Raw genomic sequence first — 11569 nt, 5'->3', positions numbered from 1 at the left:
ACAAAGCTTAGTTACAAAGTTGATTATAACCTTAAGTTACAACTTTACTTTATAAATAAAAATTACTACATATTTTGAAAATCTAACAGTTAAAATTTAAGTTTTAAATTTGATTTTTTTTATTAATTTATTAATATGGCCCTCTAGTTTAAGTGGATACGATAAACAAAGTTTAGTTACAAAGTTGATTATAACTTTAAGTTACAACTTTACTTAATAAAATAAAAATTACTACATATTTTGAAAATCTAACAGTTAAATTGCATGTTATTTACATTTTTAATATATGTGTCAAATTTTTTGTCAATCGGATATTATTTACTATATGATCTATAAACTTATATTTTATGCATAATTTTAAATCATAAAAACTTGCAATTTAAACCATTTATTGATGACATAGTTATTCATCTTTAGTTTTCTAGAAATTTTATAAGTATGAAGAATGTAAGAAGAAGATATAATCTAATGATGAATTTGTCAAAATTTATCTCTAATAAAAAGATATTGAGTAAGGTTGTGTACTTTAATACTACAATCAATTCAATAACTAAACTTTATCTGAGTATGATAATGTTGAGAATTATCATTATGCAATTTAAATCCATGAAGTATAACCACCTTGGCCAAGATTGTGGTTCTCTTTCCTTTTTTCTTTTTTTCTTTTTGGATGAAAAAAAAAAAAAAAAAAAACTTCATTTAACAGTGAAACAAAATACAATCTTTTTTGGCAAAGATTGTGGTTCCTTGCTTCAGAAAGTCTCCCATGTTATTATGCGTGCGGACTAGAAAATTTATATTTAATATTTATACTGTGTCTATCATTATGGGTGGAAATTAGGCATTTTTAGGATGTCATCCAATGAAGATAAGTTTTTTTTTAGTCCAAAAGATATGTTACTTTAAAATTTTAATTAAAAAAAAAAAAAGTTACTTAAGAAATTTCCTTTATTTATATTGGAAAGGAAAACCCATTCCTTCTAGGTGAGAAACTACACCATATTTCGGGTGTATGTTTCTCTTCTCTCACAGTTGGTAGGACCCACATTTAATAAAAATAAAAACTAACATTTATTTCATATTCAACAAAATATTACATATAAAATAAGTGTTTTTTAAACATTTCAATACATTTATCAAAATAGAACTTGACGCTATTTTAGAGGAGGTCTAAAAATATAAATATTTAAGGGTAAATTTTAATTTTTCAAATTACATATATATAACAGTTTTTATTTTTATTTTTTTATTTAATTGGATGCTATTAGGACCAAAATTTAAAATTTCAACATATATATATATATATACTAGGTTTTTTTTTTTTTTTTTTTTTTTTTTTTTTTTTTTTTNACTTCATTTAACAGTGAAACAAAATACAATCTTTTTTGGCAAAGATTGTGGTTCCTTGCTTCAGAAAGTCTCCCATGTTATTATGCGTGCGGACTAGAAAATTTATATTTAATATTTATACTGTGTCTATCATTATGGGTGGAAATTAGGCATTTTTAGGATGTCATCCAATGAAGATAAGTTTTTTTTTTAGTCCAAAGATATGTTACTTTAAAATTTTAATTAAAAAAAAAAAAGTTACTTAAGAAATTTCCTTTATTTATATTGGAAAGGAAAACCCATTCCTTCTAGGTGAGAAACTACACCATATTTCGGGTGTATGTTTCTCTTCTCTCACAGTTGGTAGGACCCACATTTAATAAAAATAAAAACTAACATTTATTTCATATTCAACAAAATATTACATATAAAATAAGTGTTTTTTAAACATTTCAATACATTTATCAAAATAGAACTTGACGCTATTTTAGAGGAGGTCTAAAAATATAAATATTTAAGGGTAAATTTTAATTTTTCAAATTACATATATATAACAGTTTTTATTTTTATTTTTTTATTTAATTGGATGCTATTAGGACCAAAATTTAAAATTTCAACATATATATATATATATACTAGGTTTTTTTTTTTTTTTTTTTTTTTTTTTTTTTTTTTGTGGTTAGGTCCGCCCTTGGAGGAGAGATAGAGATGAGGTAGTTTTATATTTATTTTTTTAAGGAAGTTTATCTTAATATATTAAAAAGTTTTAGTTATGGATTTAAAAAATATCAAAAATATCTCTAATCTAATTAAATAATTTTTATTCTTAAAAAGTAAAAAATAGAATTAAAATTGTAATTCAACCCAAAAAAAAAAAAAAATCTTTCGGATAAATTTTTTTCTTAAAAATTAACACTTTCTATTTAAATATATTTCACGCATGTTTAATATATTTTTTTCCTAAAAACTAGCATACACTAAACTTAAAAATTTACTCATTTTCAAATCTTAAATTTTAGTTTCTTAAAATTCATTCATGTGTAACCTCACTAATAATATATAAATTCAAATTAAAAATGTATGTAAAAATAAAAACTAAAATGTTGGATGAATTGTAAAATTAAATGGTAAAATAAATAAAATAGTGTTTGAAGACCTAAAATAGTTATTTTTTTACATCCCATTGCTAATGCTCAAGTTTTTGAACATTTCTCTCCAAAGTCCAAACTGATATAGATCTACATGTATATGGCAAAGAAGCAATTTACTGCTTTTCCTCTAAAACATATTGAAACATATAATTGAAACATATCAAATCAACCCATATGAACTACAATTTATTCATATAATTGAAACATATCACATCATTTTTTTTTTTTTTTTTTTTTTTCATCCAAAAAGAAAAAAAGAAAAAAGGAAAGAGAACCACAATCTTGGCCAAGGTGGTTATACTTCATGGATTTAAATTGCATAATGATAATTCTCAACATTATCATACTCAGATAAAGTTTAGTTATTGAATTGATTGTAGTATTAAAGTACACAACCTTACTCAATATCTTTTTATTAGAGATAAATTTTGACAAATTCATCATTAGATTATATCTTCTTCTTACATTCTTCATACTTATAAAATTTCTAGAAAACTAAAGATGAATAACTATGTCATCAATAAATGGTTTAAATTGCAAGTTTTTATGATTTAAAATTATGCATAAAATATAAGTTTATAGATCATATAGTAAATAATATCCGATTGACAAAAAATTTGACACATATATTAAAAATGTAAATAACATGCAATTTAACTGTTAGATTTTCAAAATATGTAGTAATTTTTATTTTATTAAGTAAAGTTGTAACTTAAAGTTATAATCAACTTTGTAACTAAACTTTGTTTATCGTATCCACTTAAACTAGAGGGACATATTAATAAATTAATAAAAAAAAATCAAATTTAAAACTTAAATTTTAACTGTTAGATTTTCAAAATATGTAGTAATTTTTATTTTATAAAGTAAAGTTGTAACTTAAGGTTATAATCAACTTTGTAACTAAGCTTTGTTTATCATATTCACTTAAACTAGAGGGCCATATTAATAAATTAATTTTAAAAAAATCAAATTTAAAACTCAAACTTAAACCTAAAAACAAACCCACTAGTTTCTTTCAAATAAAATAATAGAGATCAAACGCTCACTAGCCACTCCCAAGTTGACGCTTTAATTGCATCATGGTGATGTCGTCGTCTCCAGTTGGCAATTGCCAAAGGATTCACATCAGGTGCAATACCTAGGGTATTGCACCTGGTGCAATAGCTTATCAAAGGCTGAGATTGAAAGTTGAAAAAGCAACTTTCAATCTCAACCATTAAATAAAATATATTAAAAAAGAGTAAAAAAGTTAAAGTTAAAAAGTGAAAAAAATTTAAAAAAAAATTGTGAAGGAAATTGAGGTATTGCACCAGGTGCAATACCCTAGGTATTGCACCTGATGCTGATCCATTGCGAAAGCGCCTCTCATTGCAAAGGGACAGAAGTTGGTGGGGGAGTTGATATGTTGATTGATGGGGAATCTAATTTTGAAAGACTTGACAAGGCAAATTATAATCAAAAGTTAATGATTAATAACGTGAGAGATAGGGTTTGTGGTCCGATATGTTTAACAAGAATCAACCCTCTAAAATGGGTGTAACCTTAATCAAATCATACTAAGACCCGGTTTGGATAGCACGGTTAATTACTTAATTCAGCGTTCCACGTTTTGTACTGGGGGACCCACGCGCACTAGCTGGAGAGGAAATGCAAGTCTGAAAACGCAAGTTTTTTTTTTGCCAGTTTTGTTGACTTTTGAGAGAAAAAATTACTGTGCGTGTACTGTGCGTGCACTGTTCATGTACTGTTCACACAATATTTAATATTAAAAGTGGGTCCCATAATACTATTCACACATTTAAAAATTATTTTGCTACAGTGTTTTCAGCAACAATCAGTTTTTATCAACTTTCAGCAACAATAAGTGCTATCCAAACGGACCCTAAATATACAGACAAGTTTCGGTGAACTCAATTAGCAGAGTTTTTTGAAGTCGAATATGAGATTTAAATTCGGATTCTGTTTATACCAAAAAAATTATTTGTATCTTAATATGATAATAAAAAACAATCATTATAAAATAGATGTTGTGGGGTCAGAAAATCGGGTAGCCTTGGCCCACTCTAAGCCAGGCCCAAATGACCCACGCCGAGGATGCACGATGGGTTCGAGGATGACCCTGTCCTCGGGTGTCCGAGACCTTGGAAAAACACGAGGACCACCCTACCAAAGAACCCCTGAATATCCGAGGAGGAGAGGATCCAATGCCACGCGTTGGCAACAGAAGTACGAAGAAGGGGCAAGCCCTGGGCGAACTGTCACCTCGGCATTGAATACGCTCACCTAACCCTTCTGGCCGCAATATTGGGGATGTAACCCCTTGACAGAGCAACATCGATCAGGGTGAACCACTAGAGCATGGATATGGCTTCTGATGAGACAGACGGTCAGGAGGGAAACTAATAGATGATCAACAGGAAGAGGAAGAGAGGGATATATAAAAGAGGTGAGCAAAGTGTAAAAGTGGAGAAAAAGAGGAAGAAAAAACCTCCTCGGCCATGGGTCGAGGAGCATCCCCCAGTTGTAAATTGTTCTTAGTATTTTTCAATAAAAGGAAAGTAGTTCATGCTTCATGCACGCCGATGAGGGCCTAAACCTTCGATCCACTCTCTACAAATTCATTGTTCTGGGTTCGTTGGGCCTTTAACCCACATCCTTTGGGCTTGGGCTACAAAAATAGACCCGACAATTCCTCATCTTCTCGTTCAGGGCGTCCACACAGCCCAGAATCCTAAAGACGTTTATCACACACTGGGTAGGGGCTAACCAGAAGTGCGTGAGGTAATCCCTCATCACCGGTCCTGTGGGGATCGTCATCCCCCCTTCAAGGAAGGTGACAATGGGAATTACCACCTCGCCTTCCTGTTTGTGTATGCGCCAATCCCCGTCCTCACAATATCTCAGACCTACATTACCGGGAACTCGATAGTCGGTGATGAATTTCTCCATCGCCTCCTCAGTATCGACGTATTTCTTAAACCTACCCATCTCGGTTGACACCTAAAAGAACTAAGAAAGAACAGGCGAAGTAGAAGAAAGAGTAGAGAGAGAGCTCAGAGAGGGATAGAGCGACTTACTGAAAAGAGGAGGAGCTACTCGGACAGGCTTTTTGTGCTGGAGGTGCTAGCGAGAGTGTGGCTGAACTCAAGAGGGGCGCATGAGAATTCTTGATTACAAATGGGAAACAGGAAGAAGCGGTTCGTACGGGTATTTATACCCCAAATCGAGGAACCATGCAGGTTTTCCCGCCCATAAATGCGAGATGAACCTCCACCGTTGGATGGGTAACACCTCAGTAGACGTGGGGAGCACAGAGCCGCATAAATTTAATGATGGGCACGTTACGTGCTCCGAAATGTCAGTGACGTGCCTTGGGCAGATGAATAGACCCCAGTACTGACGGGGGGGGGGGGAGGGAGGGTAAGGCCGAGGATGTTAAAATCCTTCTCCCTGCCCGAGGATGCGTGCAGCAAGATTTTGAGGGGCTATTATGGGGCCAGAAAATTGGGTAGCCTTGGCCCACTCCAAGCCAGGCCCAAATGACCCACGCCGAGGATGCACGATGGGTTCGAGGATGACCCTGTCCTCGGGCGTCCGAAACCTCGGAAAAACACGAGGACCATCCTACCAAAGGACCCCTGGAATATCCGAGGAGGAGAGGACCCAGTGCCACGCGTTGGCAACAGAAGTACGAAGAAGGGGTAAGCCCTGGGCGAACTGTCACCTCGGCATTGAATACGCTCACCTAACCTTTCTGGCCGCATTAATGGGGATGTAACCCCTTGACAGAGCAACATCGATCAGGGTGAACCACTGGAGCATGGATATGGCCTCTGATGAGACAGACGATCAGGAAGGAGACCAATAGATGATCAACAAGAGGAGAAAGAAAGGGATATATAAAAGAGGTAAGTAAAGTGTAAAAGTGGAGAAAAAGAGGAAGAAAAAACCTCCTCGGCCCATGGCCGAGGAGCATCCCCCAGTTGTAAATTGTTCTTAGTATTTTTCAATAAAAGGAAAGTAGTTCATGCTTCATGCACGCCGGCGAGCGCCTAAACCTTCGATCCACTCTCTACAAATTCATTGTTCTGGATTCATTCGGCTTTTAACCCACATCCTTTGGGCTTGGGCTACAAAAACTGACCTTACAGATGTAATAAGTTAAAAGTTTATCATATTTATAATAATAAAACAAAGGTACACCTAATATAATCATTAATTTCTAATAAATCTAACATTTAAAAAAACACCAGTGCCCATTTCACCATTCACCATCCTTCTAGACCTCAATCATGTAATTCCATTAATTCAAAATTCCCTTAAAAAAACAAAAACAAACAAATAGACATTAAACTCTTTCCACCATCCATCTTTTCTTCTTCTGCCTCTCTCCATCACTGATTTCTATGTATATATCCATAATTTCATAACAACTAAGTACTAACCAATCCCCTTTATCTTAGTGCTTGGTATTTTGGAGCTAAAAGAGAGGTTAAAGAGAAGACATGGCTTTAATACTCAACTCCTTCAACTTTTACTTTTTTCCTTCAACACTTGCTCTCTCACAGATGAGAACTCAGAGATCTCCTAAGTTTTCTATGGCTTCCCCCCTCTTCTCCAACAAGAAGTAAGATTAAACTTCAAATTCTCTCATCTTTTCACAAGAACTAACATTTTTCATAATTAGAATGAAAGATAGATCAATAACTCATTTGAATTGTTGATATTCATATCATGTATTATAATATCTTGATATATTTTATTTGCTCTTTATACATGGTATATATGCGCACACACAAAGTCACAATGATACATTCACTTTTTTATTTTATTTAAATTATTAGTATGATCACTTAATTCTTTAGAAATTATAAAATATATATTGATGCTCATTTTTGTTAAAGACTTGATAAGCCCATGCAAAGCAAATCCGAGGCCCTTGGGACCAATTATCTTTGCTCTGAAATATCTTATTTTACCGTATGCATAGTCCAAGTCCATGTACTTTAATGGGGAAAGTAAATGAAATAGGTATGGAGGGTAAAGATTGGGGCTATCTTGGGTTTAACATGGTTCTAAGATATAAGATATAACACTTGCAAAGTGGGCTGGTGACACTTACAAAATATGAAGGCCTATGAATATATCCATATGCTGGCCACTTACACACAAAAGGATACCTTCAAGAGTTGCTCTATGTGACTAAAAATTCGGTCTGACTGCATTTAGTTATAAGAAGCATGCCAACTTCATTTAATGCTTTATGACAAGCTTTGGCAAATTTAACAGGTTCTCCAGGTGTCATTTTTGGCCTAGAAGAGTTCAACAAATTAAGGTTAGTAAAAAAATTACCCAAACTATGATTAAACAAACCCACCATAAAACCTAAGCAAAAACAAAATTGAAGCTTTCCATCTTATCATGGATCTTAAGAGCATCTCAAATTTAATTCAAAGCCTTGCATTAATAACCCAATAATACCCATCTTACCTAATACACTTACTCAAATCAAACACTTAAGAACAGTTGGGATAAGAGCTCTTAGGGTGTGTTTGGTAGAGTGGATTTTAGAGAGGATGAAAAAAAAAAAAAAAAAAAGAGAGAGAGAGAGAATGAAGACAGAAATTTTTTTTAGAAAGTGTTTGGTTGGGAGGGGGAGAGAGGAAAATGATGGTGGAGCCCTAGTATTTTTTTTCCTGAACTCACCAAAAATTTTCTCTCCAAAATTAAAAGAAAACTAAGTAAGGGGAGTTTGATAGACAAATGACAAAAATTCCCACATACACTTGCACATGGGCTTGTCCAATACGTTGCTCTTTTTTTTTTTTTTTTTTTTTTTTTTTTTTGTCTGTAGAACTTTGCCAAAGTTGGGTCTGTACGTTGTTGCCTTTGGACTGTAAGTTGCCTCTACTAAATGACGAATTTTTTTTTCTTTTACTTTGTTTTGTTTTGTTTTGTTTTTTGTTTTTTTTTTTGGTTTAGATGTGATTTTTTTTCTAGACATGATTTATATTTTTTAAATAAATTTGGGTGATTTTTTTTTGTCACTTTTTTGTTTTAATTGGGCATCATTTTTTAACAGGGTATATGAGTAAATTTAAACAAACACACTTTTTCCATTCCTCCACTTTTCCACTTCCAACCAAATAAAAAAGAAAGAAATTAAAATATTTTCTATCCTCTCATTTTTCCACTCTCCTACCATTTTCTATCTTCTCACTTTTCTACCTTTCCAACCAAACAAGCCCTTAAGGGTATATTGTACATGTGGCAGCACAATAGCTCTCTCTCTCTCTCTCTCTCTCTCTCTCTCTCTCTCTCTCTCTCTCTCTCTCTCTCTCTCTCTCTCTCTCTCTCTCTCTCTCTCTCTCTCTCTCTCTCTCTGTGTGAGAGTTTTACCATCTTATTTGCTTTCCTCATCTTGTTGTATTTGACACTAATAGATATTGAAAGTATTTTTCATCTATTTTAGCTATTGTGAGTTCATTTTTTTGAGTTGTTTTCTTTGCTATGTGCCATTACTCTTGTGGGGACAATTTTTGCTTCAAATGCTAAGGGCTAGACCATGTTGTAATTTTAGGCAATTTTGTTATCTCACATAGGAAATATTTGCTTCCTCTTCATGCCATATAAGGGATGACCAATGGTGATAGAGTACCACTAGTTTGGTTAAACTTTGGTTAACCAAACTAGTGGTACTCTATCACCATTGGTCATCCCTTATATTAACCAAACTAGTGGTACTCTATCATCATTGGTCATCCCTTATATGGCATGAAAAGGAAGCAAATCTTTCCTATGTGGGACAACAAAATTGCCTAAGGTTACAACATGGTCTAGCCTTGGCCTTTGAAGCAAAAATTGTCCTCAGCAAATGTTTCCTATGTGGGACAACAAAATTGCTTAAGGTTACAACATGGTCTAGCCCTTTTTGCTTGGGCTCACCTAAAATCAACTCCTAGTTTAAATTATATACCTTATTAGTAGATGATGCATGCTTTTGTTCATGCTATTTGGGCAGTTCGAAATCACTTTATTTTATTTTCAATTTTTTATGATACAGTTTTAATAAGCTTTTTTTTTTTTTTAATATAGGTAAAAATATTTAAACAACTCCATTCGCATAAAATATAGAGCTAAAAATTACTGTGTACCAAACAGATATATATAGACAAATAATTGTTTTCATATTGCATTTTAGCTTCAACATCCTGATATTAATTACTTCTCTCTCCTTTTTTTGTTGGAATTTAGAGGAGCAGGAGGGGGTTTAGACCATCTTGGTGAATTCAATGTGAACCTAGCTTGCCCCATGCCACCTAAGAAGGTTGAAATTTTCAAATCTATGGAGAATTGGGCTAAAAACAATGTCCTAACTCTCCTAAAACCTGTCAAGGAATGTTGGCAACCACAAGATTTTTTGCCAAATCCTACCTCAAATGGATTTATTGAGCAAGTCCATGAACTAAGAAAGAGAGCAAGAGACATTCCAGATGAGTACTTTGTTGCCTTAGTTGGTGATATGATCACAGAAGAAGCCCTTCCAACTTATCAAACTCGAATTAATTCCACAGAATGTTTTCATGATGAAACGGGTGTAGATAACACTCCTTGGGCAATTTGGGCTAGGGCATGGAGTGCTGAAGAAAATAGACATGGTGATCTTCTCAATAAATACCTTTTCCTTTCTGGAAGAGTGGACATGAAACAAATTGAGAAGACAACTCAATACTTGATCCGATCAGGACTGGTAAGATATGCAACATAATTATTTTAAAACTTCTTAAATTTGAAGAAATTGAGATTTTAATAATTTAACTGTTATTTTAACATTTTTTTTTCTTTTACAACATCTTATATAAATATATATATGAGAGAGAGATGTATTAATTAATTAATTAATTATATTAATAGGAATATTTCATTTTTATTTATAAGTTTTCAAAATAAATAACAACTATTAAAATCTTTAAAAACATATCAAATTAAAACAGATAAGTATGTAGAAGAGTCTCTAGCCTGTCTAACATGGACATGTTGGAGGTTTTGAAGTGTTCATACTTCTTTGCCCATAATTGTTCTAATTTTCACTTTTGATAATCACAAAGATGCAACTCCTATCAAACCAGTTCTTAGTTTTCAAAGGATTTGGCTTATCTCCAGTATTTTTTTAAATGAAATCTTCTTTTGTTTTAATGAGAAACTGTCACACCACCCACTAACTAAATAAAATGANACAAACAGATCAAAGGGAAAAACTAACAGAATTAATGAAATCAAGCAAAGAAGTACAATGCGTAAAACCCCAAATATGAGACCACTCAAACAAAGTCCTAGTTAGTTAAGGCTTCAATAGGTCTACAGTTTTTCATGCAATAGAACACATTTCTTCAAGTACTATGTTCTACTGCTATTCAAATGACATGAGAGTTCTTACAAAAGATAAGTAACATGAGAAGAAAGAGAAAAAGAAGAAAAAACAAAGATCATCCTGTTCTTCTGAAGAACCGTCCTACAAAACACAGTCTCATTTGGATATAATAAGGTTGTTTCTTTATTAGTAAAACTTGAATATAATAAGTCGATGTAGGAATATCCAAGTCAAGCAAAGTAGGCCCATTAGTACACTCAGGGCCAGTATGAAGATGCTGTAGCCGTGAAGGAATTGCCATGCAAGAATTGCCCTAGCTTTTCTTGTTTATGGAATCAGATTTATGCACTTAAAAAGCTTAGCTGAGTGTTTGGTAAATACTGTCTTAAAAATGTCATGGAAATCTAAAATGACGAAGATGGATATCGTAGATAACTGAAGAAATATAAAAGGTGGTCATGACTCATGAGAATTCAAGAAAAATAAATAAATAAATAATAATAATTCATGAAAAAAGAAATGTGTTGCCTGCACAGAAGCTTGAAAAGCAGCCCCCTGGCTGTTTATCAAAACTTCTGTGGGGCCCACTGCAGCCATTGATTCCTGAGAAGCAGCCTGACGAGATTTCACTAAACACATCAGCAGCCTTTCTACGGAAAAAGCAGCTTTAAAGCTGCAAAACGTTTTACCAAAAGGGCCCATATCAGCATAGTAG

The 11569-nt window shown here is 33.0% G+C and overlaps 1 non-coding gene across 1 annotated transcript; it reads left to right on the top strand.

Annotated features, from left to right (window-relative positions):
* Positions 1–6996: 6996 nt before the first annotated feature.
* LOC111992805 (uncharacterized) lies at positions 6997–9803 on the top strand. The gene is made up of 3 exons (XR_010629409.1): positions 6997–7110; positions 7773–7818; positions 9738–9803. It is a non-coding gene; the product is annotated as an uncharacterized LOC111992805 (transcript).
* The last annotated feature ends 1766 nt before the right edge of the window (positions 9804–11569 follow it).

The sequence above is a fragment of the Quercus suber genome, unplaced genomic scaffold (genome assembly GCF_002906115.3).
Source record: "Quercus suber isolate HL8 unplaced genomic scaffold, Cork oak 2.0 scaffold_95, whole genome shotgun sequence".
Lineage (NCBI taxonomy): Eukaryota > Viridiplantae > Streptophyta > Magnoliopsida > Fagales > Fagaceae > Quercus > Quercus suber.
The sequence above is the reverse complement of the archived record's forward strand: the minus strand, read 5'-3'. Positions and strand labels throughout refer to the sequence as shown.